The sequence below is a fragment of the Heptranchias perlo genome, chromosome 29 (assembly GCF_035084215.1).
Source record: "Heptranchias perlo isolate sHepPer1 chromosome 29, sHepPer1.hap1, whole genome shotgun sequence".
Classification (NCBI taxonomy): domain Eukaryota; kingdom Metazoa; phylum Chordata; class Chondrichthyes; order Hexanchiformes; family Hexanchidae; genus Heptranchias; species Heptranchias perlo.
Genome location: NC_090353.1, coordinates 27,941,059 through 27,964,207, shown reverse-complemented (window position 1 = coordinate 27,964,207; position 23,149 = coordinate 27,941,059). Strand labels below are relative to the sequence as shown.

General features: G+C 41.3%; 1 protein-coding gene and 1 long non-coding RNA gene across 2 annotated transcripts in view; one reads left to right on the top strand and one right to left on the bottom strand.

The window, feature by feature from the left end:
* LOC137299545 (uncharacterized) overlaps positions 1 to 6,086 on the bottom strand; it is a 52,031-nt gene extending 45,945 nt beyond the window's left edge. Inside the window, exon 1 of the long non-coding RNA XR_010957919.1 lies at positions 6,009 to 6,086. This is a non-coding gene — a long non-coding RNA (uncharacterized lncRNA). The remainder of the gene's footprint in view (positions 1 to 6,008) is intronic.
* fgf22 (fibroblast growth factor 22) overlaps positions 1 to 23,149 on the top strand; it is a 165,704-nt gene that overhangs the window by 21,093 nt on the left and 121,462 nt on the right. The window lies entirely within an intron of this gene.

Sequence of the window (23,149 nt, the reverse complement as noted above, 5' to 3'; positions counted from 1 at the left end):
GTAGGTTTCTTTTGCGCATGATTGGATTTTGGTAATGCCCCACCACCTAGTCATATATATTCTGCTTATTCTTTTAGCATTTTGGACTGGACCTTAAAGCAATCTGGAATTCTGTATATAGCAAGGAGATTAGGGGCTGGACTTTCCCCTGTGATCCTGCCTGAAATTGGGCAACATCGCAGCAGAAAAATGGGAAAATGAGGCATAAAATGCGACATGTAAAGTGACCCAGCCTATTTTACTCTTACCCACCTTCTTTACTATCGCTCCCCAGGACCTTCTACTTGGTGGAAGGCCTAGGGTAACAGTGCTAATGGCCCCAAAGTTTATTAATAGAGAACCTAGTAGGGGTCTTCTCTCCCACCATTTAAACCCAATGAACTTACCTTTTTAGGACCTTGGTCCCAGCCAAGGCCTAAAACTGATTTCTACCATTTCCTCTTCGGGGCTCTCCTGCCCTTTTCAATTGCCAGCCACCTTTTCTGGTGCTGTCAGGCTGCAGCACCACCGGGAATTTCCTGCCTCGCCGCAGCGGGCTCCCTCTTGGTGGAACCCCAACCGAGGAAAATGGGTCAGGTTTGAGGCAAGGTCAGAAAGGCGGGAAGAATTCCTGTTCCATCATTACCTCACCACAATGAGGAAAATCTAGGCCCTAGAGTCTTGTTTTTTTAAAAAAAAATCCTATTTTCTCCCCTTCTTTCCTGAATGTTCTGACTCATTTGGCACAGTTCCACATGTTTCAGGCACTCTTCAATACCGGAGCCAACTGCCTAGCCTTCACGTGTGAGCCCAGACAGTGAATGATAGCAGGCTATTTTGCTATTGGGTGCATCAGAGATATGCAGATCCTATGGTTATCTGATAGCTACACACGTGCACTTTCCAGTTATTGTCACTACACATTAGTCAAAAGCAGAAGCCAAGGGTGATTTTATTCCCCTCTTCCCTACCCTGGAGTCTAGCGATGCTGAAGGATCAAGTTACATTTCACCTGCTTATCAGCCTGTTTCTATTTTTACCTTTGTGCAATATTAATACAACCATGATCAGCACTTTATATAGAGATTAGTCTCAGGAGATTAAGTAGAGTCCCTGATTGGGACAGGATACATTCTACTGTGGAAGGGACAGGCTTGATGGGCTGAATGGCATAGTTTAATTTAATGCTCTCTTACATTCTTCTCCTCTGCTACCCCCAGTTCCCCTTAACTTCGGAGATATTATCTGAACATGTTGCTCTTGTGTCCCACTCTTAATTTATTTCTATTAACTGTGATACATTTTCTTGGTGCTAAACACTTTAACACTGCACTGTCTCAGTACATTCTTATTAAACTGCTACTTCTTCAGCATGATTTAATTTTCCCGTCTTTGCGCACCGCTGATTTCACAACTAATATTTTTTATAACATGCAAGTGCACATTCCCACTTTTTTCTGAATGTTTAGGGTAAGAAGAAGTTGTTGAATCTGTGGATTGATTAGATTGGGGAGGTGGCTTTCAGGGATGCTTTCTTTTCCCATCGTAAACTTACCCACAGGCAATAGAATTCTGCCCTCTTACCAGCCTGTGGTTTTCAACAGGAGCATGTGCCAGGGTGTGTATTATAAATCTATGTTATACATACCAGTATCTCCCACCATTGAGGAACTTCATTTTATTAATTTGTGTTGCAAAAGATTTTTTTAGGATAAAGAAGCCAGGAAGAATGGCCCTGCTTGTATTCGTCCCTCTCATTCACAATTATAAAATGGCCACCGAGGCTGTATGACTGCTCCAAACATTCAGCACAAACCAATTTGAATATCCATTTTACCACCCGGAAAATATATTGATTCAACTCACAGGCACAAAGTTGGACGACATTATGTTTGACTTTGCACCTGCTTTTGCACCTGCCCCACTTTGGGAAAAACCGGGGCCAATACATTTTGGAAAATATTTCGAACAAACAATGAGCAAACATCTAAAAAGGTTTCTGAATAGAAACAACATGGTCCACTTTTGTTTTATTCCTTTTAAAATACACTGTGCCGAGCTCATTCTCCAGCTGCGTTTGGTCGCTATTTTACCTGCAAGATCCCTTAAACCGCACAAACCCCCCCACCACAGAACTTGAATTTGAATTCCAGCAGGGAGTCATTCTATAGTGTTGAAATCCAATTCCTGTTTTATTATGTTGTCAATGCACTATGGAAATTCTTTCAGGCATGTTAACATGATAGCAGACAGTTGTAGTGAAATAAAAAAAAAAGTGTGGGCCTGTGAAAGGCGAGGGGAGGAAAAATCAAACTGTTTTCTCAGGTTACCAGCCCAGGTCAAAAGTACAAACCAGGGTCTGAGCTTTGCCAACTAACTCTATTTAACGAAAGCAGAAGTCCAAGCTGGGGGTTAAGACAGGACACTTGACCCTTTACTGAAAACAGCATTTGTGTACAGATAATCCTACAAGTAAAGACATAAATCAGAAGATTAGCCGTATTCTGTTTCATTTATACTTACAGAATACAATGACAAGAGTAAAACATTTTGAAGTTAAAAGTTGTAAGGGATTTTTTTTAAAACTTTGACTTGTTCTCTTTGATTTAGCACTATAGTCGGACTAATTATGGAAATAGTGGAGCAGAACTGCTTTGTGTCGTGAATATATTTTTATTCGCTCCATTCATCTATGTTCAACAATACTGCTGGAAAAATTGTGGGATTGGATAAGTTGTTGTCAGAGATACAACATTGGGAAAGCAGGAGTGAGATGCAGCACTGTCAGGTCCAACGTATTGGGAATTAGTGCTCCTCCAAATTTCCCTATTAATGTCAGATCTGAGTTAATGGCAAACTAATGCTATTGCCCTCTACATTACATGTTTGTCTGTTCTCAACTTAAGGCAAGGGCAGTCACCCACATTGGTTTCCTCCTGGATCCTCTCTTAGTCTCAGCTGTGTCTGAGTCGTACTCCCTCATCACATGCGACCCTTGTGCAAGCTCACGCTGAGCGTTCCTGGAATACGTATTTAAATTAGCAGGCTTCTCTCCGCATAACTCTGGCATTCAGATAATCACCAATGCAAGAGGAGTTCTGAGCCAAGAAACACAGCAGCTGCTCTCTAGCTCCCCTTAAGTCCACGTTCATGTACAGCCACGTAAAGATAGCGAGCAACCCTGCCCAACTCTCAAATCCTCTGCACCCATGTGATGCACCAGCTAGTCCTGCATTTCATATTCACATGGCGGCTGCAGCTGCCTATGTCTTTCAGCCATAGGGCTGCATGTGAAGATGCAAACCAACCAAGTGATAAGTTATTCAATGCACTATGCATACCAGGAGTCAGGACTGCAAGCTGCAAGTTGAGGGCTGCAGGTCCGTGTCAAATATTAGAATGGGGATGCATTGAACCCTCAAATTTACCATTGGGGGAGCAGTTACTAAAGGGCCAATTTTAACACTACCCGCCCGGTGGATATTGGGCAGGTGGACAGTTAAAATGGTTCATGCGACTTACCCGCAACGATCCCGCTGGTTGTGGTCTTAACCCGAGCAGGCAAGAGGGACATCCGCTGGAAAGCAGCGGGATTTTTCTTTAAACATGCAGATCAGGCTCCGATGAGGTCATCGGGGCACAACTGCAATTTTTACCTGGGGCCTGTGCAGGGAAGCCATTGTGGCTTCTCGCCAGGCCAACCTAGTGGCAAGAGAAGCAAGGGCAAGGGCCAGGAGAGGCCCAAAAAGGTGTGAATTTTATTTTTATTTAGTTTCCTTGTGGGCCATGAGTGCTTTCTAGCCCTTGTCCCCCAATAGCCAGCCTGTGACCTGGTGGCCTGGTTGGAATAAAGGCATCACAGAGGACTGGCGTATGATGAATGAGGAAACAGGGCACAGATCTGGATGATGTACTGCCGGTGGTCATAAACCAGCTGTACGTTGATGGAGTGGAAACCCTTTCTATTGATAAAGGTGCTAGGAAGATGATGGGGAACATGTAAGGCGACATAAGGGAAACTGATCGGGTAGATAGAGAGAAACTAGGTGATCTAGCCTAAAAATTAGAGCCAGGACTTTCAGGAGTGAAGTTCGGAAACACTTCTACACATCAAGGATAGTAGAAGTTTGGAACTCTCTTCCACAAACGGCAGTTGATGATAGCTCAATTGTTAATGTTAAATCGGAGATTGATAGATTTTTGTTAACCAAAGATATTAAGGGATATAGCGCTAAGGCGGGTATATGGAGTTAGGTCACAGATCAGCCCTGATCTCATTGAATGGCTGAATAGGCTCAAAGGGCTAAATGGCCTACTCCTGTTCCTATGTGTGTGCGGTCTATGGCACCTTGGACCCTGGAAAAGCCTGCAATGTGTGCAAAGCCTAGTGCTCTCATCCTGCTTTGCTCTGTCCATGGGGAGTGAGGTGTAGATATTCCTTCTGGTGCAGAGAGCCTCAGTGACCTCCCTCATACAACAGTGAACTGCAAACTGGGAGATGTCAGCTGCTGCAACTTGAAAGGAGCCTGTAGCATAATAGTTAAGGGCCATGGAGACCTTGACACCCACACACAGTGCTGGCCATGCCCTGGTACAAGACTCGAGTTGTGGCCGCATCAGACGACAGCGCCGTGACAGTCTCCTTTGTGAATCGGAGGTGCCTGAGATACTGCTTCTCCAAGAAGTTCATTTAGAGACGTGCTCCCTGAAGACCCATTGTGGGTATGGTCTCCCGCGCAGTGCCCTCCTCCACCCTCGTCTGCGAGCTGCTCCTACTCTCTCCTATCTTGTTGCTCCCTCTCCAATGGCAGCCCTACCAGACCACCCATGACTGTTTAATAACACAGCAAAAAACAGTGCAGCATCAGCAAAATCATCTTCTCAGCAATCAGAATTATGTTTTCTGAGCAGTCAGAATTAAGTTGTCTCAATTAGAAAACAGGCCAAAGACTGCCCAGACATCACCAGTAGTCTCAAATGACAAACCAGAAACTAACCTGTATGTAATGAATGAGCCCTTTAAATAGTGCTGCTGAAGAGTCCTTTCTGCCTGTTAACGCCATGAGTTGGGTCAGGCACAGGGGCGGTCCAATATCACAAAAATGTCCTACAATAGGCGTAGGACCCTTATTTAAATATTTTAATCAATGATTTAAATTGCTAATTGGCGTCTGCCCTGGATGCATAGAGAGCAGCCTGATCCAATGTGGTGGGCAGCACACTTCCTGAACACAATGAGCGCCCACAATATTGGACGCTTCGGCAACCATTTTGCGTCTGAAAAACAGGCACGGCGCCATCGAATTTGTAGACCTGAATGCCAGCAAGATGTTCAACTACCTAGCCCGATCCGATCCCCTGCTGACATACACACAGGGGCAATTGCCTGCTGAAGTCACTGGACAGCGATCCTAAACATTTTTTTTAAATAATGGGAGAATGTTTTTCTCAGTATTCAGCAACTTGCCACAAAGACTGCGGTAACCTGCAGCTTTAAAATGCGAGATTTCTGAGTATGCAATTTTGTTAACGGGTCATTAATTGCAGAAAAATTGGCATTCTCCCACCTTTCAGTGAAAGAAGAACTTCTCCCTCCTCCACAGGAGCAAGAACCCTGGCTGATCATTTCCCGATACCCCCACTTCCCCCTCCCCTTCCCTTCCACCCCTGCACTCCCCACCTCACCCCCAACCATCCCCATCTTGCTCAGGGCAACTGACTCTAATTGTAATGCTGCAACTGCGATCCAAGTGGAGATCAGTTAACTCAACACAGACTGACGAGTATACTCGATACCTTCCTGTTCCGTATGGCTCTGTTCCACATTAGGAAGTGAACTTATTAATCAAACCATCCCGGGGAGCTTGTGTTGCACAAATAGTAGCGCCCATTTTGAAGATATCTAGAGATACTACAATCATAATGACTTGCAATTTGAAAGCTGTATTGTGACCATAATTACATTATTCAATGCATAACTATAACAATGTCTTTCCAAACTCAATCTGTTTGTAATATTTAAAATTTACCTCAGGAATCAATATCAGTAATGCTCAGCTCGTGTGGAGGCACCACTGAATGTTCTTTGTCCCTTGGTTCCTGGAGTCTGTGACAAGGCAGGAAGCTAGAGGCAAAGGTCAGTGATAACAGTACACACTGTGCATTACTGGTATTGATCCCTACAGGCAGGCATCTTGAACACAGCGTAAGGTTACAAAAATTTTTTTTTTTTTTGAATGCAGGTGGATTTCTTATGTCCTACTTGTAAATAGAACATGTTTACAGGGGGTGGGAGGGGTGGTGGAAAGTTGTGAGGGGGGGGGTACAGCTTCATCAACCAGTCTTGTCACTTTTCAAATTAAGATACCTCAACAAAAACAAATGACCAAACCACATATCTGTCAAAATGTGGATGAAATATAAACTCCTGTCTCTTTAACACAAGAAAAATTGAATATACAGGGGGAACAAATCAACAAAGTGTTTATAAAGGTTGGCTGTGATTGGTATTTCTAGAGAAATTGTAAACACAATTTTACTATGCATAGTGACCAGAACAAGCAATTATCAACAAAATACTCAATGATCTGTAAATATCAAGTGTGCCTTCCAAACAATGCAGAGCTAATTGTCTGTTGTGTAAAATATAAATGTCACACAGACGCAGTATTTGGTCCTCCTCTTAGTTTGGGAGTTAACACAAGTTATGCATTTAACCTATGCTATGGGAATGTTTCTCAAGTGTCAGCTTGGCTCAGTGATAGCACTCTCACCTCTGAGTTAGAAGGTTGTGGGTACGAGCCCCACTACAGAACCTGACTGCATAATCTAAGATGACATCAGTGCAGTACTGTGGAAGTGCTGCATTGCCAGAGCTGCTATCTTTTGGATGGGACATTAAACTGAGGTGCCATCTACTTATTTAGGTGGATGTAATAGATCCCATGGTACATTTTTGAAAAAGAATAAGGAATTCTCCTGATGTCCTGGCCAACATTCATCCCTCAACCAACATCACAAAATCAGATTAACTGATCACTCATCTCATTGCTGCTTCTGGGACTTGCTGTGTGCAAATTGGCTGCTGCATTTACCTGTATATGAACAGTGACTACATTTCTAAAAAAACATTCATCAGCTATGATGCACTTAGGGACATCCTAAGGATGTGAAAGGCACTATATAAATTCAACTCCTACTTGATTGCCATTGAATGCAAAATTGGAAACATGCTCTTTTCCCATCACTAACACTGCTTGATCGCAAAAGTAAAGACATGAAAAAATGAAATTAAAATGCCAGACATTTTTAAAATAAAAAGAAACACTCATAAGAAACTAAGGTAAATTAAATTTAAAATACATCAAATAAATTTCACAATGGGATTACAAACATAATTAAAATCATTCCTGTTTGATTGATTACCTTTAACTGCAAGATTAGATCGAAAACTTTCACAAAATAGGACTATTTTTTAGTTACTGAAGATTTTCAGTCGATATCTGAAGGTTTAATTCCCTCAATGTCCTGTTTTCAGTGCATTGCTCAATATGTTCATGTTAAGATGCTGTCTCTGCTGTTTCAATGGTAACCCATTTAAATAAACAGGTGAATGACTGCATTAAAATGGTGCAGACCAGAAATTAAAATGAATGCATTAACCTGAAAATAGTGCACGGAAATAATTGAACCCCATTTTAGGGGATTGTTTACAAACATTACTTTTAGTATAATAAAAACAGAAGTGTCAAATGTACTTCTGACATGAATTAAAAATGTAACCAGCAAAGCAATAGCACAAGAAAATGGGTTTTCTCATTTATTTTCACAGAGCGTGCAAGGTCTCTATTAGGCAGAGAGCTGGAACAGTTAACCCACCAGATCCTAGGGTGTCCATGAGCGCTCAACTTGTCAAATCCTAGAGAATCCCTCATTTTCAGAAGGTGCACTTTAGAACAAATTTTCAAACATAGCCAGTTGAAATTGATCCATGTGACGATTAGGGGCAGTGAGAATTATGGGACCTCTCCCATTACAAGATTTGTCGACTTTCTCTTTCAAAGGTCCCAAGAATTTATAAAAGGAAAGTATTTTAATTACAGGGGTCCAAGGGGTGACAAATTGGTACCGGTGAGGTGTTGTACTATGTACATTATACCACTGCTGTTTAAACCATAAGTGCCCAGCATTAAGTTCAAAATCCCACATCAGTCAGTATTTTTTTCAGAAGTCTAGCCTACAAAAAAAATCTCAAAAACCTTGCCCATCTGCTGAAGTGTTGATGTTATCTGCTGATCGTTTTCACTCCTTGAATAAAAGTTTGTAAGATAGCCCTGACTTATATGGGACAATTTATACATCAAAGACCGCACAGCAGTTGATTGGTAATGCTAAGTATTACAAAAATTTAAAAACAAGCGATGCACTCCAACACAAGAAGGATTTTAATATCTTAGCTACTTTGACAAAGCATTCTAGGTTGGTCAGGCTTTTGTCTTTTATTGTATCTATATTTTGATGAACGCTGGAGATAATGGGGTTTGAAAATCTTTAGACGTCTGTGGTGAATCTTTGATCACAACTTATTTTCTCTGTGTAACTATTTCAGTCCTTTTGAAGATAGTTTTTCAATTGCCCGTAACCCAGGGCACAAAGCAAGCTTTTAAATCTTGCACGGTTGCATGAAGGATGCTACAAAATTGTACTTGAGTGCAACATAGGGGCTTTAAGAGCAAATTGTCCTTTAAAAATCTGATTTCTGATCAAGAAGGCATTAAAATTCTCTATTCAATGTGATAGAACACCAAAAAGATATAAGGATAAATGAGTTAGCACCTCTGTTAAAATAGGCAAAGAGGAATTTGGTACACACAAGGTTGAGCATTCATATGATAACATGACAAACATTAATTTCTACTTCTGAACTGTTTAAAAGTTCACGTACCGTTGCAATATTAAAATTTTGTTCAAATAAAAGTTACACTTTTGTTTCAAGAGTATTGTTAAGTCAAGAAATGTTTTCTGGTTCTGCGAATTTCACTGATCATAGAATCATACAGCACAGAAGGAGGCCATTCAGCCCATCATGCCTGTGCCAGCTCTTTGAAAGAGCTATCCACTTAGTCCCACTCCCCTACTCAGTACGGACCAAGAAAAAAAGTGCTAGAAAGTTATGTTGCAGTAAGACCATATATTTCTGAAAAATAAAATATCAATCAGCTACAGGTTATCATGTCCCATGCCAGTTGCATTGAATTCACTAACCAGGGATTACTTGAGTTCTACCACAATTGTATTAGTAAATCAAAAGGTTAAGTCTGGTAACTTCTCTTCTAGGTTTAACTATTAGGAGCACTACTGCTTCGTTAAAGGGTTGTAGTTTAGACGGCGATAAAGATGATTCTAATAGAAAGCAGGTTCCTTACACCTTTGAGAATGAAGTAAGCTTGTATGTTCATTTAATTTGCTTCAAAAATACAGTACATTGATCTAAGATGTCCTCTATGATTCTGCATTTCTCTAGCTCATGGTACCTTGCAGTACCACACTACCCTAAATATTAAACATAGCCATTCAACTGGCAGAACCTTATGAAATAATGTACAATATAAAGCCATCAAATATTAGGTTAGACACAAATCCTTAACCCATCTTTCTCTTTCAGATACAGACAGATGCTGTACATTTCCAGCATTTTCTGATTTTATTCCTTTGAATTAAGATGATATGATACAGTCATGCAATGATATAAGAATGACATTTTTCAAAGCAAAAAACAAACATTGCAGTTAATTTCAACCCTACTCACCCAGTAGAAACCTTTTCTGATTTTAACCTATAAGGTTTTGCAGGCAGATGAGGCGGGTGGGAGCCTCATAAGTATGTGCAAATCGGGGTCCTATTGTGTCAATAAGGTCTCTGCATTTTTAACCAGAGCCTGAGCGAGGAAGCTGCAGCAGAAGTCGGCAAGCGGCCCTTGGCCACCTGATCTTTGCCTGACTGCAGTCGCTCTTCACCCTCTTCATGCCTGTTCTGGAAGGGATGTGGACCAGTGGAACTTAAATGAGGCCCGGGAGTTAAAATACTGCAGAGCTGAAAATGAGGCCAGCGAGTGTGCTTTGCACTCGCCCCGCCCGTCTGAAATCCGCTTCAGGTTAAAATCGACCCCATTGAGTCTATTATGGTTAGCATTGTTGCCATTCCTGGATCTGTTATTAATTAATGCTAGCAGATCTCCTGTGACACTGCTCACAGCAAGTAGATGATTTGATATTTTATATAATGCCCAGAGTGTTATACCATGTAAAACAAAATATATTATTCTGCTTTTAAGATGGAGATATGTTTAAAGTGGCCTGTCCCTTTAAGGCCACTAGTCCAATTGCTATAAGAACACCCAGTCTAATGTCAATAAGGCAAAAGCAAAATACTGCAGCTGCTGGAAATCTGAAATTAAAAACAGAAAATGCTGGAAATAGCAGGTCAGGCCTCATCTGTGGAGAGAGAAACCGAGTTAATGGTCCAGGTTCTGACCTTTTGTCAGAACTGGAAGAAGTAAAGATTAAACAGTTTTTAAGCAAATACAGAGCCAGGGAAAGAAGGGGTGGGGGGGAAAGAAGGGGTGGGGGGGGGAAGAAGGGGTGGGGGGGGGGAAAGAAGGGGTGGGGGGGGGAAAGAAGGGGTGGGGGGGGGAAAGAAGGGGTGGGGGGGGGGAAAGAAGGGGTGGGGGGGGGAAAGAAGGGGTGGGGGGGGGAAAGAAGGGGTGGGGGGGGGGAAAGAAGGGGTGGGGGGGGGGAAAGAAGGGGTGGGGGGGGGGAAAGAAGGGGTGGGGGGGGGAAAGTAGGGGTGGGGGGGGGAAAGTAGGGGTGGGGGGGGAAAGAAGGGGTGGGGGGGGGGGAAAGAAGGGGTGGGGGGGGGGAAAAGAAGGGGTGGGGGGGGGAAAAGAAGGGGTGGGGGGGGGGAAAGAAGGGGTGGGGGGGGAAAGAAGGGGTGGGGGGGGAAAGAAGGGGTGGGGGGGGAAAGAAGGGGTGGGGGGGAAATAAGGGGTGGGGGGGAAAGAAGGGGTGGGGGGGAAAGAAGGGGTGGGGGGGGAAAGAAGGGTAGGGGGGGAAAGAAGGGTAGGGGGGGAAAGAAATAAAGGGAAGGTCTGTGATAGGGTGGAGGGCAGGAGTGATTACATGACAAAAGGGATGATGGTGCAAGGCAAAGCTGGCATTCCTGGAAGAGAAAAGTCAGTGAATTAAACACTAAATCAAAAGCAAAATGCTGCAGATGCAGGATGGCTCTTTACTTGCTTAAGAACTGTTAATCTTTACTTCTTCCAGTTCTGATGAAAAGTCATCTACCTGAAACATTGGAGAAGAGGGCAGGGGGTGGGTGGGTGGGGGGGGGGGGAGGAATTCCTGACGGGAAACCTGGAAGTACGAGTTTCCCGGTCGCCCGTACAATTTTGATGTAAGGACATCTTTCATTTTTTTTCCTGTAAGCTTCCCATCCAACAGGCCAGCCAGATTGACAGGATGGGAGAGCAGCCAGGGAGCAGATGGCAGCAGGTAAGTCCTAGATGGTGAAGGGGAGGGGGTGGGGTTGGCAGTCATTGGAGGGGGGGGGGGGGGGGGGTCATCAGGGGCTCAATCGTGGGGGGTCGGACCTCGTTGTGGTGGGGGCGGGGTCAGACCTCTCTGGGGGCGGGGTCAGACCTCTCTGGGGGCGGGGTCAGACCTCTCTGGGGGCGGGGTCAGACCTCTCTGGGGGCGGGGTCCGGCCGATCATGTATGTGGGATCGCGCTAGGTGAGCTTGTTGGGCCTGGAGGAGACATTCCTGCTTCACCTGGGTCACAAGCAGTGTAATAAAGGCACTTACCTGTTGAGTCGGGCCTTCTCGGCTCCTCTTACGTGGCGTTAAGCAGAAGGCCCAGGAATCCCACCCCCAGGAATTAAAAATAAAAAACCTGTGAAAATGGATGCCCGCAGCCTCCTTAAAAGATTTCACTGACTGAACCGCCTCCTGAGAGCGGGTTGGTTGCCTGCTCCTCGACCCGCCTCCGTTAAAACCCGAAGTGGGCAGGTTGGGGTCGGGTTTTATGTTTTTACGTTCTTTACCTTCCCAACGTACCTGTTCACAGGGTTAAAATTGACCCCAGTAACACTATTTCCTTCTCCACAGGTACTGCCTGACCCACTGAGTATTTCCAGCATTTTCTGTTATTGTCAATAAGGGTTCAGTTGTTTGGTGAAGAAAATTCGCAGATTGGAAGGTACTTGTAAGTTACAGGCTCCGGGTCAGAAAAAAACATTACAAAAACTGCATTTTTTTTTGGATGCTTTGAAGCAAGATGTCTCAAATATAATGGATACTCGTAAAACTTTTGTCTAGATAGATGGGTCTACTGTTTAGCTCTTAAGCTCGCAGAGGAAGCGAGGAGAAGATGTTAAACAATTGATTTCAACTGCAAAAATTAAGGTTAGGGTCATTGGTGGAAAATGGTGTAAAACTTCATGAGCTGTTGGGACTAACAGCATTTGAGACTGTTTCCCGATCGTATCGCACACACTTACTGCTAATTGGTAACACTGTACATTCCAACTCACTCCATCTTACCACTGACAATAAGTTGGACATTCAGCTATCAGGCAGCTGTAATAATCGCAGTCAAGTAACTGAACATAGCAGAAATTAGGTCCCTTCCCAATTAGCCATCACATGATAATACTGCCAGTCTAAATTTTCCAAATAAGAGGAGTTCTGGAGAAGACTGTGATCAGGAGGTTGGAGTTTTGGAACCAAATGAATCCCTAAAATCTATACAAACATGGAGCCTGAGCAGGAGGCCTGGGAGGAAGCTGAATAACCTCTAAAAATTAAAAAAAACCCTCTGTGACACATATCCACATAAACCATGTTAGGTGACACTAAGGCCCGCATAAATACTTGAAGGTATTCCCTGCCTTGATGCATTAACACCAGAGAGCGTCACTGATCATTTCACCATCCCTATGCCTCAAACTGTACATCCCCATGAATCTTTCCTCCAGTGAAACTTCTACCACAGGTGAATCTAAAGGGTCACAGTAAAGAGCGTGTTAAGCACTCAGTGCAAACAAATGTAGGGATCTCTCTCGAGGTTAAATGCACAAATATACACAATAGGGACATGCTAACATGGAAGCTTTGATATTACATCTAATATTGTGTATTTAGTTAATTGAGCAGCAATGATTAAGTGGAAAGATCGCATGGTCCATATGAATAGAAACAAGTAAATTGATCAGTAGATGTCAGCTTTCTCTTCCCCCTACAATTATATTGGTGGCAACAATATGTAATAAATGAGAAAATAAGGGTCAGATAGTGTATGAAACTGAACCTGTACTTTTCTTCCTTGGGCATAATTGGGCAGCAAAATGACTGAATTTGTATCTCGCATCATTTTGGTAAGAAAGATTCTTCCACTGAATTGGTGTCAAATGAGCTTCTTATCAGCCTGTCTTGCCAGTGCTGGCTCATCACCTCTTCTTATCCTTAATAGTCAGATCTGTTCCTCACTGATGTTGATGTGGATTTCCTTTTGAATGGGGAGATTATGTAGCACAACATTTTTCAAATCACCCTCAGAGTGATCTAGACACCTAGAGTAATGTTCAAACAAATAATTGTATGGTTAATAATAGGCTATGCTGCTTGTGCGCCTGCTTGTACCCGTATTCAGTTAATGTTGAGGGTGATGGAAAGGGATCATAAGCCATGGATAATACCCCCAAGAGACAGCCCTGTAGCCAGCTATCCTATTCAAATAAGTCAACTACACAAGACTGTCTAACGATGAAAGAATCATGTTGATTTTGGATATTTGGCAGTCCGAAGCATCACCAACCCCACTTTCACATTGAGGAAATAGAAATCCTTGTAATTGATACATGCCAGCAGATTGAATACATCTCCACACAGAGACAGGCTACCTCACCCAGCACTCTGGTAATGCCATCAATAGCATAGCAACTTTGTTGTGTAGCCAGATATGTTCATAAAAATAAAATGTACCTGCCAGCCTTCTGAAGTGGTGCATTAATCACATATTGGATTCTGGATGTGCTTGGTGCCGTGACCAATGCTATTTCTTCCTGATGCTGGAATGACCCAACAGCCATAAAATTAAAGATTAATGATTGCTGTGACTTTAAAAGCCACCAGGAGAGCAGTTGGAATCATTGAGGATCCTACCGTGCCTGTAACTAGCATTTCACATAGCCTCGTTACTAATATTATACTGCTAAAGCCAAGTCATTTTTGGCCTGTACAACTTTTCACGTGAATATTGCATGCTACTTGTGTGTCCTCATTTTTCTTTCTATTCTTTTTCAGGCAGCACATTGGTGACTGCAATGAATACACTAAATATTTTGTGTAATCTGTAACTGTATCAACTTTGGTGGCAGTAATTAAAGTTAGTCCACCTCTAGCTTGTAACGTTGGGATTATATGGCTTTTAAAAAATCCTAAATGCCTTATTAAAGAGTCAACTTGGCTCATTCAGTAATACTCTTGCCTCGGAGTTAGAAGGTTGCTGATTAAAGCTTCACTCCAGGACCTGATCATATAATCCAGACCGACATTTTAGTGCAGTGCTGCATTGTCAGAAGCGCTATCTTTTGGATGAGACATCAAACCCTACCTATCAGCTCAGGTGGATGCATAAGATCCACTATCAGCACTATTTGAAGGAGGAGATTTCTCGGTGTCCTGACCAACATTTACCTCTCAACCAACACCAACAAAAATAGACTATTTGATCATTTATTCATTTGTTGTTTGTGGTACCTTACGCAGATTGGCCTAGAAATTGGTTTGGGCCCAAATTCGGGTGTGAACCCAATGGAGGCAAGCCAAAACTGATGCGCAAGAGGGCCATTTTATATTGGTCCTCTTGGGTCATCAGGACGTGACCAGCATACTTGGTGTAGTGGATCGGATGTGAAGAAGCCTACGGTAAGTCCGGGGGGGGGGGGGGGGGCGGAAGGGAGGCTAGCAGTGGCTGGCAGCGGCCTGCAGTTTCAATGTGGAGCCAAGAGAAGCACTCCTGGCTCTACACATTTTTTGTTTTACTTACCTTTTTGGTGGCAACCTCCAGCAGTCCCTTTAAGGTCCGCTGGATTTGCCACTTTAAGTCCAAGAAAACTGACCACAGCATGCTATGGTCAGCCGTGATCCAATTTTCCAAAGAGGCATGAAACCGGTGTTAGGCCCTACATTTGCACAGGCAATGGGCCTAAGGCTAGATTCAGGCGGGTGCCCTGCATGACTACGGAGCACCCTAATTTTTACGGCATGTAGCGCTCTCCTGGCACAAATAGAATGTGCGCACTCCGCGTGCCATATTGGACCCTTCAGTGCCCTAAAAACAGATACTGCGTGATCCAATTTCTCGGCTGTTACTAGTCATCCATCTCATTGCTATTTGTGGGACCTTGCCATGGACAGATTAGCTGTCACGTTTATCTACATAACAGTGACTGTACCTCAAAATTAATGTATGGGTTGTGACACGTTTTAGGACATCTTGAGGACATGATAAGGCACTGTATAAATGTAGGTTCTTTCTTTATGTTAATTCTTTGCACCTCCAATAATTGGCTAAATTGTTGTTTCTGGCTTACTAAAGACAACGATTTCTCTCTGTGTTAAATTTTTATTGGACCGTTAACGCTCTACATTAAAGCACCAACAACAGGCCTTCTTATACTGAGTGGGTCTGATTATCCCTCCGGATTAGTGTGCAATGTCCTAATGTTCACCTACTTGCTAGAGATTGAAACTGAGCCAGAAATTCAGCAATGTTTTTAGCACTGCCTACATCTGCTGCCAAATCCAAACTCAATATGTTATGAGCTAATATAAAAACTAGGAGCAGGCAAGCCAGTAATATGCATGTACATGCAACATTGCCAAGATAACAAAACCAGTAAGAAATCCCAGATTCACTACATTCCTCACATTCATTCCTTCAGATTGCTAAGGGAACTATCATGTGATGTGTGCATGCCTTTCACAGAGTAATATGTATCTAAACCTAGATATAGAATGGTCATTAACCACTGTAAATGACCAAGATCTGGTATAAGGGAACGATTTAATGCTTCTTTGCTATTTATATATTTACACTATTTTATTTGTACTTTGCTGGTACTTGATATTTCAATTAAACAATCACCTATCCCTTATGTTTGCAACAATCCAGCAGCTTTTATGGCACTTATTCCAATGCTAGTCCAGCAATTACCAGGCTTATTGAATTCAATTTCACAACTTGCCATGGTGAGATTTAAAATCACAACCTCTAGATTAGTAGTCTAGCACCAAAACCACAATACTACCCTTCCTTAAATAATCAGTATGTTACTGGAGGAAATGTAACTCCTTTTTGTGTACGTTTTGATGTTGCCTGTTCTATGATGTTTGAAAGTGCAGTTTGAAAGTCCAGGAGTGACTTTACGCAGATGTAATCACATTTATTTTAAACATTTGGCAAACAAAATTTAATGGTTTCAACATAATATACAAAATAATGTGTAGTGACTATGTTATATTTTAATAATAGTTATTCCCTATCTCATCACGTGGACTGGATCTTTTTCCTGATGCTTTATATCTTCTTCCTGTCACATGATACCATACAATCATTGTAAACAATGCAGCACTCCACAGCGGCAGCAGACATTATAGCATCATAATCATTCACTGGTAGCAAAAATAACCTAATCAAATTATATTACTGTAAATAAGTTGTGAACCACAGACTGTAGGACAGTATCAAGTTCAGATGATGTTCACAAACTGTTCAGGTTTCATATTTGCCAGACATCTGAACCCCTTGACTACATAATAACCTTGTAACAAACTCCGACATGACTGTCATTCTATATGTAATGATAATAAAGCATTTCCCCCCCAAGAATACCGAATGCACTTTTCCCAGATGTAATGTAACACTTTAGCTGAATAGATAACTTTAGCAAGCTCTAGGGAGGCATTTGAGTTATAAATAGAAAGAATGTCTGATGACTGTATAAAACTGGAGATGGAATAAAGTAGAATGAAACCACCAATTAAAGCTGTTTTTATAAGAAAAACATTTGCAATAATTGATGCATATGAGTAATATCACATTGTTTGAGTTTAAAGCATTGACAATCCACAAATTTAATAACTGCAGCTATTCTCAATTTTGCTCAAAGAACACGATGACTTGTCAAATTAACTACAAATTACAACGTAAGAGATAGATGATGTACTAACACAAGAACCACCATAGCTTTTTCAGTCTCTTGCAAATTCTGCAGGGGATTCCTTGCTTATATAGAATAGTAGAATTTTACTAACCGAATGAGACCATTCGGCCCATCATACCTGTGCCAGTTCTCTAAGTCGCATTCCCTTATCCTTTCCCCACACTCTTTCTAAAAAAAAAATTCTAATATTTACCCACCTCCCTGTTAAAAGCTTTTAAGGCTTTTGTTTCCACCACTGTTTCTGGTAGGATATTCCATGTCCTAACAACCCTCTGCGTAAAAAGAAATTCTCCTAATCACTTACTTAATTCTTCTCAAATGTATACCCTCTAATTACCAATTCACCTACCAGTGGGAAATAATTTTTCCCAATTTACTTTATCAGAGCCTATCATAATTTTGAGCATTTCTATTAGATCTTCTTTTAACCATTTCTGTTCTGATGAAAAGAGCTCCAGTGTCTCTTGTCTCTCCTCATAACTAAAACTTTTCATCCCTGGTATCATCTTTGTGAATCAGTTCTGCAAATACTCTATGGCCTTGACATCGTTCCTGAAGTGAGGTGCTCAAAACGGGACATAATATTCTAACTATGGCCTAACCAATGATTTATCAAGGTTTAGCTTACAAGAAGAGTTTTCTAAAACCATGTTTTGCAGCACTGTGATGCCATAGAACATAAGAATAATTAAGTACCAAACATTACGGGAGTGATTTTATTCATCTCTATGTGTGAGCAGGCACATTTGCAGTGTGCACAAGCACAGAAACACTTTCATATCAATTCTGCCAACCTGCTGGATTGCACAATGCGCATCATCTTAGGGTAATTTTTTTTCTCATGCCCATCAACTGAAACAGCATCAATAAAATAATTCAAAGGGGTGGATGGTGAAGCTGCCAGGTTTTAGATTTTTTTTCCATTGCACAATTTTTGGATGAGGCAATGAAAGAAAATTCCAAGGGAAGCATAGGTTTGGTCTTATCTTAGTCTAAAGTGTGCACAAGTTCCATAAATATCTGTACATACTACAAACAAAACATAAACAAGCAAAGACCAGTGAGGTGAAATCACATAGTGCAATGTTAGAAACGATTACATAATGCCTTGACATCCTCCCTAAAGTAAGGCACCCAAAACTGGACCATATGAAATTACTTTCTGTGCTATTTTAAAAAGGGCACTTCAATTAATACTGTCATCAAAATAACAGTCAGAGGAACTTCATACAAATGGGTTAAAACTAATATTGTTCAGTGCAATTTCAATCCCCAAGTATCTAAATGCTGAAATGACAGACCGGGAACACAGGGCAGTGAAATGTAGCTGCTCATGTCTACTAAACAGAATATATAGACCATAAAGACAATTTTGCAAAGGTCAGTGCCACCAGGAAAGCTTTGTATTGTGCATGCACAGGTCATGAAAATGGGCTCACAAAGTCACAGCAGCTACATTTTAGGAGGGAGGGGAATGAGGCCATACAGGCATATGCAAGCATCACTAAACTAGTTATTCAAATAAGGTACCACACCAAATCTTGAGACTTCAGGCAAGGCTCTGCCCACAGCCTGCACCTTTCCATTTAAAATAGGCACATTACAGGTCCTAGATCCTGTGTTGCTCAAGAAGGCTTCTTAAAGGGAGAGTGCAGATTGAGTTAGTGAAAAAAGTGTTTTCCTTTGGAATTTGCAAATATATTTTGTTGCACTTTGCTCTATGCATTGATTAGTTTTGTTGTGCAGTCTGCCATTTTTGCATTTTTTTTGTTTTTCACCCATACTTTTCTTCATTATTTATCATATTTGCTGCCATTTAATAGCCACAGTTCTATTTTGGTATACTTTTTTACATCATTGAATCTCTATAATCACTGCAGGTTTTTTGTATAAAAGTCTTTTGAAATCTCTTTCAGGACCTCAATACAGCTATATTAATATTTTTAAAAATTTGTTCTTGGTTTCTGGGTGACTCAGGCATGACTACATTTATTGCCCGTCCCTAATTGCTCTGAGAAGGTGGTAGTTGGTTTTCTCCTTGAACCACTGCAGTCTTTGTGGTAATGGTGCTGAGATTATCTAAGAACATAGCAACGATCAAAACTGGGTCCTCCTGTTTATATGGCTTAGTTGCCTTCTGGATAAACTCACAGCCATTGGGCAGCGTTTCATTGTGTATAAATTGTAGGTGGATATCTTTGTACATGCTAATCAGGTTGCAAGAGCCTAGTCAATCACATAGCAACAAAATGGAATATTTAAGGCATTATCTGTAAACAAGGGAGGCAGAATGTAGTAATAGAGACAAGTGTAAGGGATAAGTAACACAGAGAAACTACTTTATCAGTAAGTGGACTCATAAAAAAGATACTTGATATGTAAAAAGATAATTTATGACACAAGTGCTACAAATTAATCCCTATCTAAAATCCTGGAGACATAAAACTTCTCACACCTGCCCCATACTACAAGTGTTAATACCAACTGCAAGAGTTTGAGATATTTAATATTTTGAAATAGATAATGTAAGTTAGTGTTACATTGTAAAATAGCCACTCATTTTGTTTTTACTTCTTACTTCTGTTAATCTTACTTCTTCATAAATTTATTTTGTAGTTTTTAGCCCGAGACATACAGTCAAGTCAGAGAAACCAGTAATGCATGGTGAGATCCCTGTACTTTTTCCAATGCAAAGCTTAAAAGTAAAAAAAGGTCCATTGCTTGCCCTGCAGCTTATTGTTCCACAGTATTTCATACATAAGATCATGTTTTAGTTCAAAGGTGAGGACTTGCCTATGGAAGTAGACTTTTCTATTGGAAGCAACAAAGAGTCTCTGGAGTGAGCTTGAACCATAATTTAGAGATTCAGAGGCTTCATTGCTGACCAAAGATTACAGCTCACTGCATGATAGGAAAAACTAAAAATAAAATGAAAACCAAACAGGAGGATTGAAGGTCAACAGTCATATTGGCTACTGGACCTTGGGTGCTCCCTTCTCTGAGCAAATGCAAGCACCTCAGAAAGCCTGGAACATACAATAATAGACATGTGTGGCATTAATTCTGGAGCATCAGACATTGTCACAGATAGAGCTAGCCTGTCCCCTGAAGCCACGACACCTGCAGTTTCACATAGCCCCAGTACTTACACCCCTTCTACTCAGGGAGAGACTAGAAATAGGCACCATGAGCTAGCGACATAGATATTCACCCATTGAGAGCAAGCAGATAAGTACCCAGCAATGAACACGGACTCAAACTATATACATAAAGCTTTGTATGTAGCATGCATATCTCACTTTAGATGTCACACTTCAAAGTGTCAAATTATATATAAAAAAAGTCATTTCCTTATAACTTTTCTGACCCTGATAACCTGGTCTTTCCCCAAGGACAGGAATCAGGGATTTACAAGCAGCTGCCAATCTACAAAAAAAAAATTCACTCAACCTACTGTCTAATTGACCTCAAGATGTGCCTGTTTAAACAGCTTCCTTGCAGGATATATTTGAGCAGTAATCTTAAAGGGGCAAGCCAGATTAAACAGAGTCACCTTACCAGCTGAACATCATAACTGCACTCTAGATCCAGACTATCTATGGACAATGTAATGGCAGATCAACTGAGAGGAATTTGCAAGGCATACTTTCAATATGGTCTAATAGAGAATCCCAGCATGCTGATTAAAATGTGGTTGAAACTTCATTGGGACTTGGGAATTCTGCACTCTATCAACCAGCCTCATCTAATTTTATTTATGTTCTGCTCACAGTCCAAACTGTTGTTTGTGACAACATTATACTGTATCCCAGAGATTGGAGCCAACATTCCTTCTATTAAAATAAATTAAACATCTAAGTATACAGGACTAATAGACTGCAGCAGGAAGTAGTGAACTTGCATATGGATTAAAAATAAAGACATGAAACAATCTACCTTATGCAGTATTTGAATGACAACTTCCATTGATAAGAACTCAATATCAGTACTTTTTTTCTCCCCACAGAAAATCAATCATTGGGTGTAAGCAGGTTCAAGATGAAAATCCAATTAAAATCTATCACATATATAAAAGTTTTGAGATGTCACCAGCACACTGCACTTTGTCACAAATGTAAATTTCTGTGTCACACTTTAAAAGTATTAAAATAAAGCCAGTCATTTTGTGCTGTTCTTTCTGAAGTTTAGGGGAGCTGGGGATTTATAGGCCCCTACCAATCAACAGAGAAACAATTACCCACTAATTCATCTCAGATGTGGCTGACAGCAATTAGGCTCTAACTGACTTCAAGAATATTTACAACAATTAGACCTTTTAGCCTTAAAGGGACATTTACATAGAGTCCCACCAAGTAGCAGAATAATACATTGTATGATACGTTGTACAACGTTCCTGTCCATATAAAGCAGCGACTAGTCCTCTGATTAAATGTGAGCAGCACCATGGGACATCTGCTGATGAAGTATTAAAAAGCACATGACAGAAATTTTCCCTCTAATATTTCTACCTGGTCAAGAAGCAGAAGCTAAAACATCTTCAAAACTGAGTTTTCTTTCATTTTATATTTGGGTCGAAGATGCTGTTGAGATGCAAAAATTCAATTGAAGTAATTTTGTTTCCAATACAACCCTCCTAGGACAAAGTATATCCCAGCAATATAACACAATATTTACTCCTAAAAATGTCTATTGCAAAAGAATAAAACATTACAAAGTGATTGATAAAAACAACCATTAGTATCTTATTAATAGACACATTTAACCATTTAAATATCTTTGAAATTATTGTAAATTTGACCTGTTGTTGATTTATTGAGATGCATAGGGTTCAACTTGATAAAGAAATTGGTTAAAAGATTATTGCCCCTGCCTTCCACCTACTGCCAGAGAACAGTAGTGGCAGCTATTGCCCATAGCCAACCTTCTCATTCTTAGTGAAGTAGTTGACTTGCAATTACATGCTCACCTATGCCAGTTCAAAGCCTTTCAATCAGGTGTTCATAGCACCAAGACTGGACTCATTACAGTCACCAGTGGCTCATTGTCTTTGCTCTCCTCTGCTTTCCTGACACTATCGACCATTCCATCCTTTCCACCACAGACCATTTCATCCAGAATGCCGGTGCCTACGTTCTCACCAACAATAAAGCCCACATTCTCATCACTTCTGTATTGGAAAAGGATAGGGAAGTGATATTAGACCAAATACCTCCAGTTGAAGAGCTAACGCTGGCATAGGTAGAATATGCTATAATTTCTATGATTCTACGTCCTCACAAGCTCCGCTGTGTTCCCATATCTGCATAGCATCAACTTTACTTCACCTTCCGATCTCCTCATAGCTTCACCTCACCTTACTCTGTGATCTCATCCAGCCCTGTGTCTCTGCTCATATTCTCTGGTTCTGTCATTAGCTTACTTCTCTTTCATTGCACTCTCCTCTCCACCACCAACCACTTTGTCCCACACTATGGAACTTCCTCCCTCAGCAAATCTGCCTTATCAGCTCCCTCTTTCCTTTCAAAAACCTTATTAAGATCCTTCTTTTTTATTTGTGCTTTTGCCTCCTCCTGATCCTCTTTCCTTTTCTCCACTTTGTTCAGTGTCCACTAGCTGCCCAACGCAGTGATCTGAGATGTTTCTATATATATATTTGAGTGTTATAAAAATCTAAGTTGCTGTTGTTGATTTGCTGCAGTTCCTTTGCTCTGGGCATCCACCCAATGTTTTCAATGGAAACTGTTTTTTGCCTGCTGCTCCAGTTGCTCCTGCTCCTCTATCCCACCTGCCACTAGAGAAAACTGATGGTCCAACATTTTCTGACAGTTTATCACTGGACCTCCAGTTCCCTCCCTCTGAGCTTCCAACCGACATTTTTTATTTG